The 25,090-nt window shown below is 56.6% G+C and overlaps 1 protein-coding gene across 3 annotated transcripts in view; it reads right to left on the bottom strand.

The window, feature by feature from the left end:
- The window catches only part of LOC116455997 (acid-sensing ion channel 2), a 396,972-nt gene that overhangs the window by 38,084 nt on the left and 333,798 nt on the right, over positions 1-25,090 (bottom strand). The gene's annotated exons all lie outside the window — the stretch shown is intronic.

Here is a 25,090-nt window from a genome sequence, read left to right on the forward strand (position 1 = left end):
ATCCCCGGAAATATCCATGGAAATATCCACGCAAATATCGACACAAATATCCCTGGAAATATCCAAATAAATATCCCCGGAAATATCCTCACCAATATCCTCACCAATATCCCTGAAACACCCCCAGGAATCCCTCCAGCTTTCACCATTTGTTCAATCGTTTGGGAAGAGAGGGAGGAAAAGCCGGGCACAGGGAAAGCTCCGGAGCCCCAAGTCCCTCTGGCAGACACACACCGGCCTTGAGCTCCTGCTGAAATTCCCGCCATTCCCTGGTTCTGGCCGGAGTCTCAGCCCAGCCACGCCATGGGAATGCTGTCCCGACATTCAACATCCCATATCCCCAAAATTCCTCCCTGTGCCACTGCTTGGAAAATAGGGAGGGTTAAAAACACTCGGGAAATGAGGGGAGATTTCCGCCATCATTCTGCTCCTCTTCGGCCTCGTTTTGGGCTGATTCCCGAAAGGAATTCCTGGCAAAGCCCAGGTGGAACTTCCAGGCACCACCAGCGCTGCAAAGCAGGGGGACACCGGTGTCCAGCGGGGATGGACATGGGGCTCCAAAGGGAGGGACACGCGGGGAACACGGGATTCCCAGTGGGATGGACACCGATTCCCAGTGGGAGAACACGGGATTCCCAGTGGGAGAACATGGATTCCCAGTGGGAGAACACAGGATTCCCAGTGGGATGGACACGGGATTCCCAGTGGGATGGACATGGATTCCCAGTGGGAGAACATGGGATTCCCAGTGGGATGGACACCGATTCCCAGTGGGAGAACACGGGATTCCCAGTGGGAGAACATGGATTCCCAGTGGGAGAACACAGGATTCCCAGTGGGATGGACACGGGATTCCCAGTGGGATGGACATGGATTCCCAGTGGGAGAACATGGGATTCCCAGTGGGATGGACACAGATTCCCAGTGGGATGGACACGGATTCCCAGTGGGATGGACACGGGATTCCCAGTGGGAGAACACGGGATTCCCAGTGGGATGGACACAGGATTCCCAGTGGGATGGACACAGGGCTCCAAGTGCAGGACACAGGACATTCCAAGGGAGCGAACACGGCTCTCCCAGTGGGGAATCACGGATTTCCAGGTGGGATGGACAAGAGTTTCCAAGTGGGAGGGACGTGTAGGGGACACGGGTTTTCCAGTGGGGTGGAGATGAGTTTCCAAGAGGAACATGGATTTCCAAGAGGGGACACAGGTTTCCAAAGGGGATGGACACCAAGAGGGGACACAGGTTTCCAAACGGGATGGACACCAAGAGGGGACACAGGTTTCCAAACGGGATGGACACGCGCTTCCAAGTGAGTAAACACAGATTTCCCAGTGGGATCCCAGCGCTCCTGCTGGGGCAGCAGGGACGGCACATCTCTGCTGCTCGCCTTCCCCCCCGAGCGGGAAAACTCCCAGAAATCCCACCTTTAACCCCAACCAATCCCTGCACTGACAGCCTGGAGACACCCAGAGCTGCTTCCCGGGATAAAGACTCCAGAAAGCCCAGTCTGGAAACCAGTAACAACCAGCAAACCCCAGCAAGGAGCGCTCAGAGCACGGGGAGCCAGCACGGAGCAGCTCCGGTCCCTCCGGAGTCCCTCCCACATTTGCTGAGCTCATTTGACCCCAAGATGAGTCAGAAACCCAAACAGCAGCTGGAGGCAGCAGCGATTTATTCCCTCAAATATTGACACATCCCGACTAATCCCAGCGCCGGGGAAGCAGGTGGGATGGAGAGAAAGGAAATCACATTTAAATTCAAATGGGAAGCGTTTGTGAGGGGGGGAAAAAATTGGCAACCTTTAAAAAAGATTTGCTATCCAAATCAAAAAATGCCATTTCCATTTCCATGCTTTCCTGACTGATGAACGCACTCAGGCTGGAAAGGGAAGCTGAGCCTCTGGAAGCAGCCCCATGGATGGGTTTTCCCAGGCAGGCTCTGAAGGCAGAAGTCAAAAATTCCTAACGAGGGGAGTTTAAAATCCAGCGAGGAGAAAAAACTGCAGTGGAGAAAATCAGGGGGAAACGACGAGGCTGGAATGGGAACAGCAGCGCAGGGAATGAGGGTTCTGGAGCTGCCGTGCTTGGCACAGTCTGCAGGCAAATAAATCCAGGCCATTTGTGGGGCTTTTATACGGCTGTAAAAATTCCCTGTAAAAGCTCCCGTCAGGATGTGTTTATCCAAGGAAAAGATGGAAGCTGGCGGGGGCAGCTGCACAGCCGGGATCACAATCCCAGGGATTGTGGGGACTGGGAAAGGACAACCACGGGACCGCTCAGCCACAAGGATTCCAGTGATTCCCATCTTCCCCAAAGGAGATACAAGAAACTCTTCCAAAATCTTTCCAAGTTCACAAATCCACGAGCATCCATTCCAGCTCCCACTAAACGGGATTGTGGCGTTACAGGATCAATGGAATCATGGAATGGTTTGGATTTGGACCTTAAGGATCATCCCCTGCCATGTCCGGGGACACCTCCCACTGTCCCAGCCCCAGTGTCCAGCCTGGCCCTGGGCACTGCCAGGGATCCAGGGGCAGCCCCAGCTGCTCTGGGAATCCCATCCCAGCCTCTCCCCACCCTCTGAGCCAGGAATTCCCAATATTCCCAATCTCCAGCCCTGCCCTCTGGAAGCCACTCCGTGTGTCCTGCCCCTCTCCCGTTCCCTCAGCTCCTCCTGAGGATGTTCCTCCCCCGCTCACCTCTGCTGGGAGCGATTATTTGGGAAAACACAACATTGTTTTTCCAGAGTCTCCTCTTGTTTTCAGGCTCCCTGACAACAGGAAAGGACTCGGAGCATTTTCAGATCATCGGGATCAAACCTGGAGCTGTTGGGAAGGGCTGGGATTCACTGGAGACAGGAGCTCGAGCAGAGCAGGATGATTTAAGCTCAGCTTGTGTGAGGGGGGAAAACCCCCCCGGCTCTCGGAAATGCTTTAACTGCCAATAAAAAGGGCCAGGAACAAAACTCCAGCCCCGTTCCCCAAGAATATCCATAAAAATTCCAATTTGTTCCCTCTGATGGAGCACAGGGGCTTTGTCAGCTCCTTGGAAAATCCCAGTTTGGGCATAAAGGGAAATAATTCTAAACCTGTGGAACGGGATTTGCTGGAATTGTTGAGGTTGGGAAAAGCCTTTAAGACGATGGAGCCCAATCCATGAACTACCCCGGAGTGACTTCAGAGCCCTTCCTCAGGCAAGGGAAGCCCAAGGAAAACGTTTATTTGGGGAAGTTAAAGCTCCGACCAGGGGTATCCCAAACAGATCCCAGGCACAAATCAGACACCACCAAAAGCTCCAGGACATCCCTGGATAACCAAATCCCGCTGCCTGTGTATCCACCAGGCCCAGCACTGATGTTCCAGAGGCCTGCCCAGAGTCACGGAGAAAAAGGCATTCCAGTTCCTCCCAGGATACCCAGGAAAAACCTTTCTGCTGAGCAGTTATCCCCTCAATCCAGGGAAAAGTGAAGGGAAAAGGAACTCACGGGAAGCCTGGGAATGACTTTTCCAAATGCAGACGGAGATGAAGGTGAGGGAGCGCTGGCGAGGCAGGAGTTGTCAGATGGAGGTAAAACCATGGAAAAAGAGGGAATTGGAGGTGAAACCATGGGAAAAGAGGGAATTGGAGGTAAAACCATGGAAAAAGAGGGAATTGGAATCCTGTGCAGTCATCTCCCCACAGCTGTGGGGCACAAGGCTCCGAGAGACATTTCCCAGCAAGCCACATCCAAGGGAATCATGGATAATGGGAAAAAGGAAAACAAACGGATTTTCAAGACGGGTCCAGAAGGGGAACGTGGAGCTGAAAAACTGGGACGGGTTTGGGCAAGAACATCCATGGGAGGATGGGGAAAAGATCCCATTTAGGAGGAGAGACGGCTTCATTCCCAAGGTTTTGCTGGAGAGATCCATTCCCAGGGCTCCCAGCACTCCCACTGAGCCGAGGGGGCACCGAGCCCTGTCCTGATTTCCCTGGAGGTGAGGAATGGCTCCACCCCGGCTCCATCCCAGGCTTATCCCAAGATCCATCCCAGCTCCATCCCAGCTCCATCCCAGGCTCCATCCCAGCTCCATCCCAGCTCCATCCCAGGCTCCATCCCAGCTCCATCCCAGGCTCCATCCCAGCTCCATCCCAGCTCCATCCCAGCTCCATCCCAGCTCCATCCCAGGCTCCATCCCAGCTCCATCCCTGCTCCATCCTGGCTCCATCCCAGGCTCATCCCAGCTCCATCTCAGCTCCATCCCAGCTCCATCCCAGGCTCCATCCCAGGCTTATCCCAAGATCCATCCCAGCTCCATCCCAGCTCCATCCCTGCTCCATCCTGGCTCCATCCCAGGCTCATCCCAGCTCCATCTCAGCTCCATCCCAGCTCCATCCCAGGCTCCATCCCAGCTCCATCCCAGGCTCATCCCAGGGCATCCCAACGCACTGGGACATTCTTTAGGATGGAAGATGGGAAGAGAATCCCACTGGATGCCCCCAGGGGTCTGACTGATCCCCAAAGGAATCCCTCTCCAGGGGGACTGACCCTCGGAAAGGCGGGAGCTCCAGGGATGGGCAGACAGGATTGGATGTCCTTTCCCAACAAAGGGCAGAGGGAAGGGATCAAATCCCAGTCCCAGCAGAGGGGGATGCGAGCCCAGCTTTTGGAGCATCCTCTTCACGCATTATCCACATCCCAATCCTACAAAACCACCGGGACAATGCACCGATCCCAGAGCCGTGGGTTCCAAAGGGGATTTGGGTCACCCCCACCTGACCGTAAGGCAAAAGTCTCCCAAAAATGAACAGAATCTGGGAGGGGAAACCCCTGGAGAGGAGGAGCTTTGGCATCCGCTCCCTGTCCAAGGATGGTGGATCCATCCCGGATAGATCCCTGTTGGTTTGTGCTGTCGGGAACGTGGCGCAGCCGATGGCAGACGCGGAAAGCCTCATCCCTCCCTGCCAGCGCCAGCTCCGACGTCCCCACGGAGCCAGGGCTGGGGCTGGAGCCGCGGGAAGCAGAGCCAGGGACGCTGTCAGGGCCGTGTTTACACGGAGAGGGTTTTCCAAGGCTGAGATTCCCACTGGGATTTGTCAGGCAGCGCTGCCAGGGAAGGCAGGAGAGCTTTCTCTGCAGCAGCTCCGGCGCTGCCTGAGCCTTTCCTCTTCCCTGGCGCCTGCTGCTCCCAATCCCGACTGATCCCGTCCCAGGCACCACCTGAGGGCAGGTGAATCCTGTTCCCAGCATTAATGGGAATTTTCCTCCCAAACCAGGAGCCCAGATCCAACAACCTGGCGCTGCCACAGCTGCTCCGAACACACGACATTCCCAAGGCATCCATCGCTCCCAACGCATCCATCCCTCCCTTCCCATCCGGCTCTCGCCACTGGACACGCCCAACTCTCTCCAATCTATTTTCTGGGATGGCATCAAACATTCCCAGTGGCTCACAATTCCCAGCCTTTTGTCCCACCCTCAGCTCCAGCTGAACTCTGGCAGCACTGGCAGAAGAGAACTCGGCTCCGGGTTTAATTCCCTGAGGGATTTTCTCCTGATTTGTGCCATCAGCCCCTCCCTGGAACGGCCCCTTGGTGCCAGGATTTGAGGGAATGGGGAGGACTCCTCAGAGCTGCCATAAATCCAGAAAAATCCCCTCGTCCTCCAGTTCAGCTCCGCTGGGTGGGTGTTTGAGGGGAAGCTCAGCCCCGAAACTCCGGCAGCAAAGGGATCAACTCCAGTGGAGAAGCTCCGAAGATTTGGGAATGATGTTGGTCCATAAACCACGGGAAGTGCTGCCTGATCCCATCAATCCCTGGTTCCCAAGGGATGCAGGGCAGGAGCCGGGGCTCACGGGAATTCACGGGTGGTCGGGAACAACACCTGGATATTCCCACCTCCCATGGGAACCCAGAAACTCCAGTTCCCGAGGCGCTGTTTGGCAGAACATGGAATTACTGAGGTTGGAAAAGCCTTCCAAGGTCACCGAGTCCAACCTGGCACCAGGGGACACCATCGGGGATCACTGCAGAGGACACATCCTCTGGTTTTCTGGGATTTGGGAAGATTTTGGTGGAAGAGTGGGGCTTCTTTTAAACAAAAAATTCTCATCTTATAAAAATCCACTAAAATCAATTAAAAATCAATTTAAAATCTATAAAAATCCGTTAAAAACCCATAAAAATCCATTCAAAATCCGTAAGAATCAATTAAAAAATCCATAAAAATCCATTAAAAATCCACAAAAATCCATTAAAAATCCATAAAAATCCATTAAAAATCCATTAAAATCCATTAAAAATCCACAAAAATCCATTAAAAATCCGTAAGAATCAATAAAAAAATCCATAAAGATCCATAAAGATCCATAAAAATCCACGGCCCAGCATAAACCTGAGGTCACCCAGATGTGTGAAGAGGTGACCTGAGCTCCCTGGCCTGGGCCACCTCGAGCTGATGGCCCCAGCCGGGGCTGGCCGAGGTCACCTGAGGCCACGAGCACCTGGAGGAGGCCCTCGGGAAGCAGCAGATGGAGCGGGAAAGGAGCCAGGGAGGGTGACGGGGGTTCCATCCCGGCTCCGAGGCCACCGAGGCTCAGCCCAGCCCCGGAGCCTTGGGACAGGAGCCAGGAACGGCTCCGGGGCTGGGAATCGTTTGGGTCCTAATTACAATCTGTGCTCCTGCTCCATCCCCGCTGATCCCGTTAATGAATTCCTGCCCGTTCCCTCTGCTCCGGCACTGACAGCATTCCAGCATCCCAAAACTCCTCCCGAGTGTCCCAGAAGAGCCCCGCGTCCCCTCAGTGCCCGGCCCCGCGGAGAGGCTCTGCAGTGCCGCGGAGCCTCAGGAAAACAGGGGATGAAACACCCGGAGCTGGAAGATCCGCATCAATCCCAAACCCTCCGGCTGCACAGGGACATCCTGCACCGCGGGAATGCTCCAGAAAACAGCGACGGAGCATCTTCCGTGCCTCTTAAACCCATCCAGCAGCATCCCAAATCGAAAGGGGTTGGGAAACGCTCGGGGGCTGGGCTGTCCTGGCCATCCCGGCTCCTCAGCCGCAGATCCCGGCCCCTCCACAGCCTTCGGGCACTGCGGGAGGCTCCAGCAGTTTGCTCCCTGCTATAAAATCATTTCCATGGTTGGAGTTCTGAGGCCATTCCCTGGAATTCCCGGCCCTTCCACAGGCGCAGGAGGAGGGAAGGACAAACAGCTCCAGATATTCCCAGTGGGATGATTCCAGCTCCTGCCTCCCACAGAGGAAAAGCAGCTCCCTCATCCTCTGGCAGGGAGAGAAGCACTGAAGACCCACTGGAAACATGGACTGAAAACATGGATTGGAAACAGCCACATCCATGGAAAATATCCACAGGAAACAGCCACATCCACGGGAAATATCCACAGGAAACAGCCACATCCACGGGAAATATCCACAGGAAACAGCCACATCCACGGGAAATATCCACAGGAAACAGCCACATCCATGGGAAATACCCACAGGAAACAGCCACAGCCATGGGAAATACCCACAGGAAACAGCCACATCCACGGGAAATACCCACTGGAAACAGCCACATCCATGGGAAATATCCACAGGAAACAGCCACATCCATGGGAAATACCCACAGGAAACAGCCACATCCACGGGAAATACCCACAGGAAACAGCCACATCCATGGGAAATACCCACAGGAAACAGCCACATCCATGGGAAATACCCACTGGAAACAGCCACATCCATGGGAAATACCCACAGGAAACAGCCACATCCATGGGAAATACCCACAGGAAACAGCCACAGCCATGGGAAATACCCACAGGAAACAGCCACAGCCATGGGAAATACCCACAGGAAACAGCCACAGCCATGGGAAATACCCACAGGAAACAGCCACAGCCATGGGAAATACCCACAGGAAACAGCCACAGCCATGGGAAATACCCACAGGAAACAGCCACAGCCACGGAAATCACGGAGTGAAAAGATCCAGACCCACTGCAAACCCCCACTGGAACATCCCTTCCCTGCCCGGGGAGCTTTCCCTGCTCACATCCCTGAGTGCCACAGCTCCTGCTTGGAGGGAAATATTTGGGAATCAGGGAAAGCCCAGCCCACGGCCAGCCGGGCCCCCAGGGTCACTCTGAGTGACCACGGCCACGTGGTCAGTGATGGTTCCGTGCTCTTTCCAAGGGATTTGTTGGAATAACCCAGCCAGAACTCCGGGATCTCCTTCCAGGCTCTTCAATTCCCTCTGCAGTCCATTGAAAAAGATATTCCCATAATTTAAATCATATTTCCATCATGTAAAAGACATTCCCATCCTATGAAAGATATTCCCACAGTAGAAAAGACAGTCCCATCATACAAAAGGAATTCCCATCACATAAAAGATATTCCCATTAAAAAGCGCCCTTCCAGACGCTTTCATGGGAGCTGCTCAAGCACAGGGAATTCTTTTGGATTCTCCTGTGATGGCTCCGGCATTTGGAAGAGGGAACTTCGGAGAGGCCGCAAGGAACCAGGGAACCACGGAATGGTTCGGCTTGGAGGGACCTTAAAGCTCCTCCCACTGCACCCATTCCACGGGCAGGGACACCTCCCGCTGCCCAGGCTGCTCCAGCCCTGTCCAGCCCGGCCATTCCCAGGGATGGAATCGTGAGCGGACCCTTGGAGCCCATCCCGTGCTGGCACAGATGGAGTGTGGAATTCCTTCGCCGCATTCCCGGCAGGGATGTCCCCGCTCCTCGGCATTCCAGCACATTCCAGCACTTCCAGGCACTCCCTGGCAGAGCAGGAGGGCTCACACGGTTCCATGGAGCGGATCCCTGCCGGGATCTCTCCCAGGAGGTGCCAAACGGGGCAGCTCCGCTCCCGTGCCCCACACACATCCAGAGGAGCCTGGAGAGCGGAGGCTCCACCCAGGAACTCTGTGGGGACAGCTCTGGCTGGAATTCCCTGCCCTGGAGAGCACCGGGACATCCCTGGGATGGCTCCGAGCAGCCAAAGGGTGGAGGGGGAAGGATCCCGCGGATGTGGAGTGTGTGCCTTGGGATGGGGGATGGAGGGATGGACACAGGGAATGGCTTCCCACGGCCAGAGGGCAGGGCTGGATGGGATATTGGGAAGGAATTCCTGGCTGGGAGGGTGGGGAGGCCACCGGTGAAATCGAAAGGGAGGAGTTTTTATCCCTGAACTCTTTATCCAAGCCAAAACCTTCCCAGGAGATCCCAACATTTGGAATTGCAGGTTGGTGATCCTAACACCCCTGAAAACCAAGGCGGGGAGAGTCCATGTGGAGCTGATCCAAGGGCTGGAGCCTCTCTGGAGCCAGGGAATGTTCACCTGGAGAGCTGGGAATGTCCATCTGGAGAAGGAAAGGATCCAGGGAGAGCTCCGAGCCCCTGGCAGGGCCCAAAGGGGCTCCAGGAGAGCTGGAGAGGGACTGGGGACAAGGCCTGGAGGGACAGGACACAGGGAATGGATCCCAGTGCCAGAGGGCAGGGCTGGATGGGAGATTGGGAAGGAATTGTTCCCTGGGAGCCTCCAGCCTCGGAGATCTGGGAGAAGCTCCTTCCTTTGGAGCCTTTCAGTCCCCAGGGTTTTATTTGAGTTCCAGGTTAATCCCTGGAGCTCCCAGTGCCAGGCAGAGCCTGCGGTGGTGCCACTGGCACCTCCCTGGCACCTCCCCTTCCCTCTGCTCCTCCTCTCTGTCCCTTTCACATTCCCATCATTCCAGGACATTTCCGAGCCCTGATCATCCCCGGAGCTCCTCGGCTTTAAGGGCTCCCTGACCCCACTGTCCCAATTCCACTCTCCCGATCCCGCTCTCCTGACCCCACTGTCCCAATCCCACTCTCCTGATCCCGCTCATCCTGGGGAAAGCAGATTAGGGCTTGAGGACCCGCAGGTTTAAGAAGTGTTTTCCGAATCCTCAGGTAAATCCAGGGAATCTGCACCCATGGGATCCAAAAGTTCATTTTTTTATGGCCAAGACACAGCTCGGTTCCCTGCACTTCCCCCTAGTCTGGGACCTCCCTGTGGCTCTTCCCTGCGTTTGGTGGCCATAAAAACCAACTCCTTTATCCAAAACAAGGATTAGAAGGAAGAAAAACATGGAAAATCCCCCCGGAGAAGGTTTCCAGGTGTTTATAACTCTCCTGATGAGGGGGTTAATCAGGCAGAACGATTAATCCCAATTAATACTGCCAGCTCCCACAGCCGCTGCAGGGACACAGAATTCCCTTCGTCCTGCACCTCGGGAGGAGCTGGATTCACCCCAGTTCCGGAGCTGCACCCACTCCAAGTTAAAACTCCCAAATGAACTCCCTCAGGGGTCTGCGGCTCTTCCCTAATTCCAAGGAAAACCTGTGGCTCTGAGATTCCCTCCTGGAATGCCCCGGGAGCAGCGCTTGGCTTTGAGCAGATTTTGCAGATTTTAGTTTAAAAAAACCGACAAAACCCCCACGAAATTCCCTGGGGGATGCTGAGACTTCCCTGAGGAAGCAGCCGGAATTTGGGGCTCCCTTTGGTGCCCGGGATGCTCCAATCCCTGTGCCCGGATCCCTTCCCAGAGCTGTGGGAACGATGGAGCCTCAGCTCCTCCAGCTTTTTCCTCTGCCTCGTTTTTTGGGAGCCCTGGGAATGTACCCCACATTCCGTGTGACCCCGCCCTGCCCAGGAACTGGGAAGAGTCCAGGGAATTCCCAGCACCACCCCTGGATCCCGGTGCATCCATGGCTGTTTGCTCGGGGAGGGATTTCTGCAGATCCTGATCATGGGATCACCTCAGCAGCAACACCGAGCACGGAAAAACCGCCCAGGTTGTTCTGGCTGCGGAGTGCAGGGAATTCTGTGCGGGGAATTGCCATTTCTGGGATGCAGAGGTGCCCTGGGAGGCAGGAAAATCCCGCCTGGAGCCAGCCAGGCCCAGGGCAGAGCTCTGTGAAATCCCAAACTGCTCCTGGGGCTCAGGAAGAAGAAACGAGGCAAGACCTGAAACAGTTCTGCCTCTGCTCCACGGCCTGTCCAGCATCGCCACAGCTCCTGGATATCGGGAACAAATCCTTCCCTGGGAGGGTGGGGAAGGCTGGGATGAGGTGCCCAGAGCAGCTGGGGCTGCCCCTGGATCCCTGGCAGTGCCCAGGCCAGGCTGGACATTGGGGCTGGGAGCAGCCTGGGACAGTGGGAGGTGTCCCTGCCCATGGCAGGGGTGGGGCTGGAGGGGCTTTAGGATCGCTCCCAACTCAGTAATTCCACAGTTCCGATTCCCGAAGGGCTCTGGAGCTGATTTCCCTGCAGGCCTTGTGAGTAACTCCAAGTTCAAGCTCCCAAATTCCCGGTGCCAGCTGCTGTCCCAGTGCTGAGCACACAAACCTCGCCCTGCTCAGCCAAGGGACAAACAGATCCCGCTGCTGCTGCTGGGATCAACGCCTGGGATGAGCAGTTTTCCCTGTTTCCCCCCCTGACTCCATAAAACACCTCCAAGACCGTCCTGAGCCCAGGTACCGCAGTCCCCACACACGCAGGGCCTTCTCCAGGATTTCCAGGGATGTTTCCCTGGCCAGATGCCAGACACTCATTGCAGACTCCAATCCTGTCCTTCCCACCGGGCAAAAAACCCCTCCCCTTTTTCCTTTTTTTCCCTGAGGCAGCTCCCACCTGGAGCAGGGGCCTCGAGCAGAATTTCAGTCTCTGGAAAAAGCAGAATCCTGGGATATCCTGGGCTGGAAGGGACCCCCGGGATCAGCCAGTCCCAGCCTGGCCCTGCACAGACACCCCAACAACCCCACCCTGGGCATCCCTGGCAGCGCTGTCCCAGCGCTCCTGCAGCTCTGGCAGCCTCGGGGCCGGGACCATTCCCTGGGGAGCCTGGGCAGTGCCCAGCACCCTCTGGGGGAAGAACCTTTCCTGATCTCCATCCCAAACCCCCCTGGAACAGCTCCAGCCGCTCCCTGGCTCCTGACCCCGCTCACCGGGAGCAGAGATCGGAACTGGAGGAGCCTCCCCCGAATCTCCTCTGAGGAGTTGGATCCCACTGACAAAACCCCTTTCGTGTCCCCCTGAAATATCCAACGTGAGCCTAAAGCCCCAAAATTCCCATTCATCTCCACCCTCTGCCCCAGACTCCTCCAGGACCTTGGGGATGTCCCTCTGTCCCCACCAGAGCAGCAAATCCCGGGATCACCCAGCTCCGGCTGCGCCTCAGAGCTTCCCATTCCCATCAAAAGCTCAAATCCCAAATCCCTTCTCAAGGGATGTAAAAATAGCTCAGCCCTCAGCCCTGCCTGAGCTGTTCCCACACAGCAGCGATGTTTGGGATGCTGCTCCTTCCCGGGTCCCAGCCTGGACCAGACTCCAGGGAGTGACCACCCCCCACAGCCAGGGAAGGTTTGTAGGGACTAAATCCATCCCTGCCCTCCCTGGAGGAAAAGGAGAGGGTGGGAAGGGTTGGATGGGATGGAAGGACCCCGGGCTCGTGGCTGCTCTGAGGTCCTGATGCAGCGTGGGAAAGCGATCATGGATCAGGATGGGGCAGGACAGGGAATGGGATCATGGATCAGGCAGGGCTGGATGATGCCAAAGAACAACAAGGAAAAGCTCCAGCATCCCAAAAGCCAAATCTGAGCTGGGAATAGCTGGAAAATGAGAAGTGACAGAGCCCGAGACATTCCCTGGGATGGGGGAGTCAAGGATGCTGCATGATGGGCTCAGCACTGAACTCCCCAAGGAACTTCCAATCCCATTCCAGGATGAACAGCCAGGATTTTCAGGAAAAATCCCACTTCTTCTGCCCAACTTTTTGCCCAGAAGATCCCAAGATGTGCATTCCCCTCCTGCTCCAGGGGCGCTTTCAGGAGCAGCTCCCTGGTTTTTCCCTGAGCCCCTGCCTGGATGAACTCGGTGCCTCAGCCGGAAAAAACGCCGGGAATTTGGAGTGATGGATAAAGTGCATTAACCTGGGAGTGAACCCTCCCCTGCAGGGCTGCCGTGGCCACGCTCAGCCTGGAATTCTCATGGAACAAGGAGAAAGCTCCAACTCCAGGGAGCCTTTAATGGGCTCTGAGGAGCTCCTGGGAACCCTGACAGCGCTCCCCACTCCCGGCAGGAACTAAAACACTGGGATCAAAATAAAGCACGGGATTGGCTGTGGGTGGGGAGAGAATCGGAGCTGAAAATGGAACAATAATAATAATAATAATAATAATGATGATAATAATAATAATATAATGTTGTTGTTGTTGTTGTTGTTGTCACCAGGCCCTGAAAAATTCCCACAAGGAATGAGGCTGCTCCAGGGCATCCCTGGGCTCCTCCTTTATCCAGGTCACTGTGGAGCCATCCCTGGGTTTAATCCCAGTTTAAAACCAGGGAAACCATTGGGAAATGCAGTTGCTGAGCCAGGAGCTGGGGATCCACGAGGGCAGGAGCAGAACATTCCATGTCAGCATTCCCAGCCTCTCCAAGAGCTGCTCCATAAGGGCAGGGAGAGCTCTCCTGGATGCTGCACTGGCTTTTCCAGCAGCAAAAGCAGCTGGCCAGAAATGCCAGGATCAAGTTTAATAAGGTTTAATCCAGCCCAGGCACCGCGGAGTTTCCAGAGCGAAGTTTCCATGGATTTCTCCGTGTGCTCCGTGCGGAATCACGGCATGGACGAGGTAATTCCAGCCAAACCTGATCCCAGCAAAACCCAGCTCCAAAAGGACTCACTTCCAGGGCTGGATCCTGGGAGCATTCCCGGCTCATTCCCGGTGCGTGGGGAATGTCCCCCGAGGAGGACAAAGCTGGGATTGAGCCCACAAAGTCCCCTCTCCATCACCCCGAAGGGCACAGCCATAAACTGGGAACAAACTGGATTTGGGGATGGAGGGGGGAGCTCGGCCCGAGCTGCTTAAACCCAGGCTCAGGTGGGGAGTGGGAATATTCCCAGTGCCGGAGCCAGGGATCTCCGGGACGATGGAAAAGCACCCGACAAAAGCAGGGGAGGGAAAAAAGGTGACGGATTTTGCCACGAGGGAGTCAAAAAAGATGGATTGGGGAGGGGAGGGGGAATCAAAGCTCCACCAAAAGACAGCAGGAGAGGAAGAGCCTCCCCCGGGAGCAGGGGATGACAGCAGGAGATGCTGGGAATGCCTGGGGGGAGGGAATTTTCCCCTGGGAATCGCTGCTGTCCCGGGCAGCTGGAGAGAAAAGCACGGGATACTTCAGAGAAGCTCTGGCTGGAGCAAAGGAATTTTCCTCCTTATTCCACAAAACCCCCTGGATCCTACAGGAGACGGAGACTCCCCAGGCCCAGCACTGAAGCTGAGAACAGCACTGAAAACCAGGGATTTCCCATGGATTTCCCATGGATTTCCCTTTTTTTTTCTCCTCCCTTGGAGGAGAGGGACAGGGAGGCACCTCCAGGGCCATCCCTGCTCCCATCACCACACATCCCTGATCCCCCAGAAGGAAAATCCCAGTGAAGGGCAGCTCTTCCCTCTCCCACCCCGGAGTTGTTTTTCTTGGATCCACACTCCATCTCCACCCCCCGGGCGAGCCATCCCGCCTGGAAATCCACACCAGCAACAGGAAAACAGAGGGAAAAGCTTTCCTCGCCCTCCCAGTTCCAGAGCTTTTCCTACAGAGCCCCATCTCCAGCTCCACAGCCTGGGGAGCATCCCAGGAATCCCGGAATTGGAATCCAAGGCTTCAAAGAGGATTTTTCTCCAATTCCACACTTTTTTTTCTGATGGTTTGGACAAAATCCAAGGAGACGGTGACCCAAGAAGAAAGGAGTGGGGTTTTTTTTGGTTTTTTTGGGGGGAAACTCAGTAAGAATTTGGATTAAAAATTCCTGAGGGTGGGGAGGGGCTGGCACAGCTTTCCCAGAGAAGCTGTGGCTGCTCCATCCCTGGAGGAATTCAGGGATCCAGGGGAGCCTGGGGGGGATTTTCCCCCTGGGACAGGGAGGGAGCAGAGATCCCCCTCACAGAATTCCCTGCAGCTGGGACAGGGCCGGGGGAGCGCTGCGGGGATCTGGCAGCAAAGCTCCAGCGATCCTGTCGGGAAGGCCGAGCCAGCAGCTCCTTCCTGACGCTCCCTGTGCCTGCCAGGGCTCGGGCAGCGCTGGCCCCGGGCTCGTCATGGGAATTGTGTGACTCTGGGAGCGCCCGGGGCACCGAGCGAGACCCAGACAGGGAATGCTCCCCCTCACCCACCCCTGGCTGCAGCTCCAGAGGAGCAGAGCCCTTGGAAAACACTTCCCTGTCCAAATGCCAGAATTTGGGGATGCGACGCGAGCGAACCTCAGGGGTTGCAGCGTTATCAGCCCGAGCATCAATTAACGCTCATCAGCTTCCAGGGGGACAGGGAAGGAGCAGAATTCCTGCCAAAACCAGGGATAAGGGCACAGAACTTGGACACCACGGAGTGGCATCTGCAGAGCCTCGGTGTCCCCTCAGCAGCCACATCCGAGGTCACCAAGGAGAAATTCCAGCAGCTGCCAAACCTCAGCCTCATTTATCCCTGGATTTATTCTTCCCTCAGGACATTCCCGCTGGACACATTTTTCAACTGATTTTTAATTTTTTTTTTGCCTTCCCAAGGATTAATTGGCTCGGAGGGTCGCAGGCATTGCAGTTGGATGGGTTTGGGAAGGGAAGATGGATGAAATTCCACAGGAGCAGGGAGCGACAGGAGCTCTGGGCAAGAGCCACGATCCCATCTCCAGCTCCGCTTTCCTTTGGATTTTTAAGGAAGGGGCTCTTTCCACAAAGGCTCCTGGCAGGGGGGACAGCTCAGCCTGGCACCACATCCCGAATTCCCTCAGGTTTCGGCTGAGCCGGGGGTTTGAGCCTTGAGGAATCTGCAGCAGGATTCGTGCTCAGGGTGCTGAGGAGAGCGAGGAGAGGCTGGATGAGCTCAGCCAGGCCCCGCCTGGGGCCCGGGGGCAGCGATGTCCGCTCTGTCCCTGTCCCCGGCACCCCAAAGCCCTGGCAGGGCACACACGGAGCCGCTCCACGTGGGATGGAAGTGTCCCAGGAATGGGAACGTTTGTGGCCTTCCAGGGCAGGGAATGGAGCTGGGAAGGGGCTGGAGAATTCCTGAGGGAGCTGGAAAGGGGCTCAGGCTGGAGCAAAGGAGGCTCAGGGGGGACCTTGTGGCTCTGCACAAGTCCCTGACAGGAGGGGGCAGCCGGGGGGGTCGGGCTCTGCTGCCAGGGAACAGGGACAGGAGGAGAGGGAACGGCCTCAGGCTGGGCCAGGGCAAACAGCCCCGTCCAGGGTTCAGGTTGGGTATCCAGGAAAATCTGTTCCCTGAAAGTGCTGTCCAAAGGTGGAATCCCCATCCCCGGATTAAAATCCATGGGGATGTGGCCCTTGGGAACACGGTCAGGGCTGGCCGGGGCACTGCTGGCGATGGTTGGGTTCCAGGGTCTCAGAGGGCTTCTCCAACCTGAGCAATTCCACGATTCCAGAATATTCCTGGAATATTCCAATATTCCAATCCTGACCAGCCTCAGGCAGGAGAGCAAATCCCACGGGAAGGGTTGGGAGGACCATGAACACTTCCACAACCAAACCTTGGAGAGACAAATCCCTCAAATCCCAGCCCAAGCCCTGACCTCCAGCTCAGCTTTAATAATCCAGCGACAAAATCCAGGGCAGGAGCCACGGCTCTGGAGAGGCTCAGGAATCTCCTCTGCCTGATGCCTTCAAAAACAACAACAACAACAACAACAACGCACTGCAAGTCTTCTCCAGGGCTGAAGAGCAGCACAAACTCCAAGATTCCAGGTCAGCCTTTCCCCACATCTGCTCAGGGCTCTCAAACCTATCCGGATTTATTTACACCTGGAAAGAACTGGGAAAAATCCAGGCTCTGAACCAACAACCAGGACAAAACCCCTCTTTTCTGCCCAGAAAATCCCCCCAGCTCTGCTCGCCCTGCACATCCCGTTCTCCCAGGACCTGCTATGCCATCCATGTTCCCTTAGGTTGGGCTGGAAAAAGACTCTGAGATCTTCAATGAACTCCCCTCCTGCCTGGGAGAAGGGAAAATTCAAGGCTAGAAATGTTCAACATTTTAAAAAATCCCCAAAGGATATTCCTGTGAACCCCCAAAGGATATTCCTGTGAACCCCGAAGGCTGTCCCTGTGAACCCCAAAGGATTATCCCTGTGAACCCCAAAGCCCATCCCTGTGAACCCCAAAGGATTATCCCTGTGAACCCCAAAGGATATCCCTATGAAACCCCAAAGGATTATCCCTGTGAACCCCGAAGGCTGTCCCTATGAAACCCCAAAGGATTATCCCTGTGAACCCCAAAGGATTATCCCTGTGTATGATGACCCCAAACGCAGCCAAACCCTCCAGAGAGCACCGGGAAACGCCGCGAGCAGAGCGCTGGCACTTCCCGCCCGTCAGTCCTGAACCCGCGCCCATTCCAGCCCTTTTCCCACCCAATTCCCATTAAAAACGCAGCGTTTGGGCGCTGAGCTCCCGCTGTTGTCACTCGCGCCCGTTCCAAGAGCTGCTAATTGCTGACAAGCTCATTACCAGATGAAAGCAGCAGGAGTGGAACGCTGGAATGTTTTCCTGCCTGTCTGCAGAGGGAACAGCTGGCCCCAAACCTCCAGCACTAATCCCATTAAACTGGAGCAAAAAATCCCTCCAGCGATGAAAAAAAAGCCATTTTCCCTCCCAGATCGAATATCCACTCCTCCAAATCCATCAGCACTTGGTGGATTTCCAGCTGTTTCCCAGTTGTGCTCACGGGGAGGTGGAGATTCAGGAGCTGAGCCCAGCAGGAAGGGAGAAGGAAGAACAGGAGGAGGAAAAAGGGATGGGGGCAAGGTCACCTCGACGAGGGACTGGGATTCACTGGTGCCAGCTGCTCCTTTGGAGCCCTGTTATCCCAGCAAAGCCATCCCAGAAATCTGAGGAACGGGATGAAGGCTGGACTTGATCTTGGAAATCTCTTTCAGCCTTAAAGGTTCTGCAGTTTTCTTTCTTTCTGCAAATTCCCTCGCTCGGTCCCTGCTCTTGTTTTGCTCTGACACAGCCAGGGGGGTCCAGCCCGTCCCCAAGTCCCTCTGCCATGGCCAGGGAGGGAGAGGAGACAGAAACCATCCAAGGAACCCACCCAAAACTGCACCCAAACTGCACCCAAATCCATCCAGCCCCACTCAAACCCCACCCAAACCCATCCAACCCCACCCAAACTGCACCCAAATCCATCCAGCCCCACTCAAACCCCACCCAAACCCATCCAACCCCACCCAAACTGCACCCAAATCCATCCAGCCCCACTCAAACCCCACCCAAACTGCACCCAAACCCATCTAACCCCACCCAAACTGCACCCAAACCCCAGCCTGGTCCCTCCACCCTCGGGAAGGCCCCCGGAGCAGCTGCCCACCCGCTCTGTCCCTGCTGCCGCCCCGCCCCTGGGGAGCGGCACTTTGAGCCAGGCTCACACAGGAGGAGCCCAAGTCCAGCTCCTCCATCCCAAGGTCCCAATCCAGGCAGAGATAACAAAAACCCCACCAGCAAATCCAGACCTGGCCACCCCAAGCAGGGCTGAGGCCTCTGCAGGATCCCTTCCCCTGCTCCACCCCAAGGGACTCTGCTGAGCCAGCACTGGAGCCCACAAAAGCCCTTCCCCTGCTCCATCACACCCTGAGCAATTTGGTTTTCCAAGTTCCTGGATCCCTGCTTCCCTGCTCCCATGGCTCCCCTGCTGCTGTTTGGGTTTGATTCGTCAGGAACCAGGAACTGGCAAACGAGCCCCGGCTGGAACGGCGGTTTGCCCCAGGAGGGCCGGATCCCATCCCCTGCTCCACTGGGATTCCCACAGGCCAACAGGAGCCGGGATTTGGTGGGATCCAAAGGGGGTTGGGTGGGGTTTGGATGGGGTTTGGGTGGGGTTTGGATGGGGTTTGGGTGCAGTTTGGGTGGGGTTGGATGGGGTTGGATGGATTTGGGTGCAGTTCCGGTGGGGTTGGATGGGTTTGGGTGCAGTTTGGGTGGGGTTGGATGGGTTTGGGTGGGGTTTGGGTGCAGTTTGGGTGGGGTTGGATGGATTTGGGTGCAGTTCAGGGGGGTTGGATGGGTTTGGGTGCAGTCTGGGTGCAGTTTGGGTGGGGTTGGATGGGTTTGGGTGCAGTTTGGGTGAGGTTTGGGTGGGTTCCTTGGATGGTTTCTGTCTCCTGTCCTTCCCTGGCCGTGGCAGAGGGACTTTGGGGGCTGGACCCCCATGGCTGTGTCAGAGCAGCCCAGAGAAAGGAGGATGAAGCTCCAGTGTCAGCACCACTAACGGGCGGCTGCCGCACATCGAGGATTCCTCGGGATTTTCCCTGCTCCGCGGGTTTGAGGCACTCGCAGCCTCTGGCTCAGCCCTCGTTCCCGGACGAGCCAAAGCCCCGGGGTAAGTCCATCCGGAGGGCAACGCTCTGATCCTCCCGATGGCAAAACGAGAGGTGAGGACCCAACCACGGCGCTGCCCCCGCAGTCAGCGCCGGCCTTTGAAACCCCAGAAATGCCCGGTCCCGTTCAGCACCGGCCTTTGAAACCCCAGAAATGCCCGGTCCCGTTCAGCACCGCCGTGGGCACAGGGAGCTCCCAGGGGCAGCACTGAGGCCTTGGCATCCCCTTCATCCCCACTGGAGCTCCCCTTTCCCAAGGCAGGGAGGGGATGGAGGCCAAAGGACCAAAATCGCTTCAAAAAGTGGACAGGAAGCAAAACAAACTGCGGGATTTTCCATGGGAAGTGGCTCAGGCTCCTGTGCCTGGGATAACAAAGGATCAGAGGGGCTGGAGCCAGGCTGGGAGAGCTGGGAATGTTCACCTGGAGAAGGGAAGGATCCAGGGAGAGCTCCGAGCCCCTTGCAGGGCCTAAAGGGGCTCCAGGAGAGCTGCAGAGGGACTGGGGACAAGGGATGGAGGGGCAGGACCCAGGGAATGGATCCCAGTGCCAGAGGGCAGGGATGGATGGGATATTGGGAAGGAATTGTTCCCTGGGAGGGTGGGCAGGCCCTGGCACAGGGTGCCCAGAGCAGCTGGGGCTGCCCCTGGATCCCTGGCAGTGCCCAAGCTCTTCAAACCCACACGGCTTCCCCTCCCTACTAACTCCATTTCCCAGCTCAGAATCCCAGGATCTCTGAGGTTGGAAAATCCCTCCAGGATCATCGAGGTCAACCTGTGCCCGATGCCCACCCTGTCCCCAGCCCAGAGCACTCAGTGCCACCTCCAGCCCTTCCCTGGACACCTCCAGGGACTCCAAACCTCCCTGGGCAGCCCCTGCCAAGGCCTGAGCACCCTTTCCATGGGGAAATTCCTGCTGATGTCCACCCTGAGCTTCTCCTGGCCCAGCCTGAGGCCGTTCCCTCTCTCCTGTCCCTGTTCCCTGGCAGCAGAGCCCGACCCCCCCCGGCTGCCCCCTCCTGTCAGGGACCCCCCTGAGCCTCCTTTGCTCCAGCCTGAGCCCCTTTCCAGCTCCCTCAGCCTCTCCTGGGGCTCCAGCCCCTTCCCAGCTCCGTTCCCTGCCCTGGACACGCTCCAGCCCCTCCAGGTCCTTCTTGCCATGAGGTGCCTAGAACTGAACCAAGGTTCGAGGTGGGGCCATCACCAGATTATCCCGGGATTTCATTCCCTCCCCAGGCTCTGGGATCCCCCAGTGCTGGATGTTTAAAGCCAGCACTAAGGATGTGTGAAAATCTCTGATCTCCTTTTAATCCTTCAAACCATCAAGGACAGCTTGGAAACTTCATCTGAAGCAGGGCCCAGGCCGGAGGCAAAACACAAACAGTGAAAAAAATCCTCAACCATCTTCAAATGGGGCCAATCCGCGGGACCTGGGGCTGCCGAACCCTCGGTGTAACGCTCCCCTCTCCCGAGGCACGGAGCTGATCCCACACGGAGCTGATCCCACACGGAGCTGATCCCACACGGAGCTGATCCCACATGCAGCTGATCCCACACGGAGCTGATCCCACACAGAGCTGATCCCACACGCAGCTGATCCCACACGCAGCTGATCCCACACCAAATCCCAGCCTGTGGAAAGCCCCAAAAGCTGCCGCCGATGTCGAGGCATCTCCCTCCCCCCCGGATTATCCTCTGCAGGATGCGGCAGATCGCAAATCCGGGAGTCATTCCAAATGAAACCTCCCCAGCCCTGGGAAGGGGAGATGGGGCAGGGAAAAGGGAGCTGGAATTTCCCCCGTCACTCATTAACTGCTCGTGATGGTTTCATTTGGGGGGATCAGATTCTGGCGAGCAGAAATTCCCCCCCGTGCAGTGAAAGCTGAACGCTGACTCCATGAGGGAAAGGCCTTTGGAAAAGCAGGAATATTGATGTGAGTACGGAAACACGAGGGTTCGAACCCCGGCTCATCCCACAGCCCGAAATCCCCCAAACAGGGACGCACCGGGAGCTGCGATGGGTCCTGTCCCAGCAGCTGCCACAGGACACTGAGGAATTTGGGGATCTCCCTGCCCAGGCAGGAGCTTTGTTTCCACCTGCCCCCAGCAGCTCCTCTCTCCAAGGGCCTTGGATCCATTGGAATGGTTTTAACACAACGAATTGGGCACAGAAAAAGCAAAGCCAGATAAATGGGCATGAGCAGGAAAGGGTAAGAAGTGTCCAGAGCTTGGAAAAATCCAAGGCACAGGAGATTCTGGGGAAGGGAAAGGGAAAAGCAATTTCAGGTGGAAGGGACCTCCAACAACCGTCAAATCCAGCTGCTGGCTGGGATGGGTTTTCCTGGAGCTGGGAGCAGCTGGGAGCTCCCCCACACCAGGAAATCCCATCCCAGCCAGCAGCACCCATGGGCCCCATCCCTCCCCTCACTCCTTCGGTGGCACAGAAGCCGCAGGGAAGCCTCGGCCCTGCAGGGTCAGGAAAACGGGATCGGGGCCAGGAAAACAGGATCGGGGTCAGGAAGATCCCACATTTACTGCCTGGGAATTGGATTCGGGTGTCTGAGGACAGAGCAGCGAGCACGAGCCTGACACAGCCCCTGCAAGCACAGCTCCCCCTGGCACTGCGGCCACCACGGGGAGAGGAGAGCCCAAATCCGGCAAAGAGGGCACAGGGAGCAGGGAGGGAGAGAGGGATGGATGGAGGGATGGAGGGATGGATGGATGGATGGATGGATGGATGGATGGAGGGATGGATGGAGGGATGGATGGAGGGATGGAGGGAGGGATGGATGGAGGGAGGGAGGGATGGATGGATGGAGGGATGGATGGAGGGATGGAGGGAGGGAGGGAGGGAGGGATGGAGGGAGGGATGGAGGGATGGATGGAGGGATGGAGGGATGGATGGATGGATGGAGGGATGGAGGGAGGGATGGATGGATGGAGGGAGGGATGGAGGGAGGGATGGAGGGAGGGATGGATGGAGGGAGGGAGGGAGGGATGGAGGGAGGGATGGATGGAGGGAGGGAGGGAGGGATGGAGGGAGGGATGGAGGGAGGGATGGAGGGATGGATGGAGGGATGGATGGAGGGATGGATGGAGGGATGGATGGAGGGATGGATGGAGGGATGGAGGGAGGGATGGAGGGATGGATGGAGGGATGGATGGAGGGATGGATGGATGGAGGGATGGAGGGATGGAGGGATGGAGGGATGGATGGAGGGATGGAGGGATGGATGGATGGATGGAGGGATCCATGGATGGATGGATGGATGGAGGGATGGATGGATGGAAGGATGGATGGAAGGATGGATGGAGGGATGGAGGGAGGGATGGAGGGATGGATGGAGGGATGGATGGAGGGATGGGGGATGGATGGAGGGAGGGATGGAGGGAGGGATGGATGGATGGATGGAGGGAGGGGGGGATGGATGGAGGGATGGATGGAGGGAGGGATGGATGGAGGGATGGATGGAGGGAGGGATGGATGGAGGGATGGGGGATGGATGGAGGGAGGGATGGAGGGAGGGATGGATGGAGGGATGGATGGAGGGATGGATGACTCCCACCTCCAGGAAAAACCCACAGGGAGGGAAGGGCTGAGCAGAATGAAAGCTTTGTTCAATGAAGGGAGAAAGAAAAGGGACAAAGCTCGTGAGGGTAAAACGGACTCTGCAGAGGAAAACAGGGAGCTTGGGAGGATCCCTGGCTGGATCCTCACTGGAATGTGGCGGTGAGTGTCCATAAAACACCGGGAGCAGGATCCAGCCAGAGCCCTCGGTCCCACAAATCACCCAGGACCTGAAGGAGGCTCCCAGAGGGGCAGATCCGGCTGCAGGCGTCACCAGGAACACAGGGATGGATGGCTCTGACATCCCAAGGGGTTTAGGATGGTGTGGGAAGCTGGGACTGTGGGAACAGCGCCGGGATCTGCCACCTTCAGTCAGGGTTTCAGGACTGTTTCCCAGGAATGACTCCGGCAGGGCAGGGCCGCCTGCTGCAGCACTCCCTGAAGGAGGAGATCCCGGCATTCAGCGGAGTCTGGAGAGCAGGAGATGCTGGAAAGCTGAACTGGAATGCTGGGAGCAGCTGATCCCAACCTTCCCACCCCTAATCCCAGGCACGGAGGAAGGACACGGAGGGGGAGGATCATTCCCCCCTCGGAGAATCCATTGCTATTCCGAAGTATTTGTTATAAAGTCCCCTCCACCTGTGGGAATGTGATGTTGTATTCCAGGGAATCTCCCCGGCTCTTTTCCTGCTGCACCACCCATTTCCCACAGTTTTGGAGGCATTTGGGAACTGCTACAAAATTTAGCAAAGCAAGAGAGAGAGAGAGAGAGAGATGGAATTTTCCCTGGGAGGGTGGGGAGGGGCTGGGCTGGAATTCCCAGAGCAGCTGTGGCTGCCCCTGGATCCCTGGCAGTGCCCAGGCCAGGCTGGACATTGGGGCTGGGAGCAGCCTGGGACAGTGGGAGGTGTCCCTTAAGGTCCTTTAAGGTCCTTTCCAACCCCAACCATTCCATGATCCCATTTCTCCACCTGCCTCCAAACCCCCCAGATCGCTCCAGGCTGTGCCAGGTTTGTTGGGAGCTGCAGGAACAGAATTCCATGGACAAGCTGCTGATCCTTCTGTCCCTGCCCAGACTGGGGCCCTCCCTTCCACCCGAGTGCTGGGAGCACTGAGCCGTGAATCCCAAGAAAAAGATGGGATTATTCCTGGCAGGAACATGTGCTGGGAGCCCAGCAGGATCTCCATGCCCACAGGGAATCACTTGGGATCATTCCATGAATTTATTACAAACCCAGGAGCCGATTCCCCCCCATGGCTTCACCCTGGCTCCAGCTGCTGAAGGGATTTTAAAGGGAACAGGGGAAAAATCCCATGGAAGTCTGAAGCCTTTCCCAATCATTTTATCCAACTTTTCCCCCACCCTGGAGCCAGGAATTCCTGCCTGGGAATCACAGTTAATTGGATTATAATGGGCCATTCCTCCTGATTGAATAAAGCCGAGCTCGGGATGGCAGCAGTGCGCTCCTAGGCCTGGGAACAGCTCCAGGTCCTCATCCGTGTTCTCACTTCAATACTGAAAAACCTCCAAGCTCCAGGGCTTTGGTGAGGAAGTTTTCCTGGAATCTGTTTTATTCCAGGAGAAAATGATAAAATTGGGAAGAGAGGAATGGAGCAATCCATGAAAAAATTAAAAATTCCTGCTCCCACTGCCTGAAATTACAGGGGGGAAAGGAAAAAGAAGGATGAGAATTCCCAGAAGTGCTGGAGGGAAGCGAGTGAGGTGTGCTATCCCAGGGGTTTGGAGTATCGGGATCCCCGGGTTCCAGCAGGGGAGGAGGGCAGAGCCCTCATTCCAAAGCAGGTCAGGATGGATCGGGGACCTGCCAGGGACACGGACTGGGAAAGGGAACCCAGGAAGGGCCGGGAAGGGGACATGGAGCAGAAATGCAGGAAAGATGGGAATTCCACCATCGAGCAGCCCTGAGGGAAACCCTGAGCCCGCCTGGGCCGGGCTGGGCTGGGCTGGGGGGACAATTCCCACCTTTGGAGCTCAGGGTTCATTTCTGAAGCCTGGCAGTTAGGCAGGAGCTTCCCAACCACTTCCTGCCCCACGGGAATCCCTGCAACCGGACAGAAGGGATCCCAGCATCCCATGGGCATCCCATGGGCATCCCATGGGCATCC

This window comes from Corvus moneduloides, chromosome 26 (assembly GCF_009650955.1).
Source record: "Corvus moneduloides isolate bCorMon1 chromosome 26, bCorMon1.pri, whole genome shotgun sequence".
Lineage (NCBI taxonomy): Eukaryota > Metazoa > Chordata > Aves > Passeriformes > Corvidae > Corvus > Corvus moneduloides.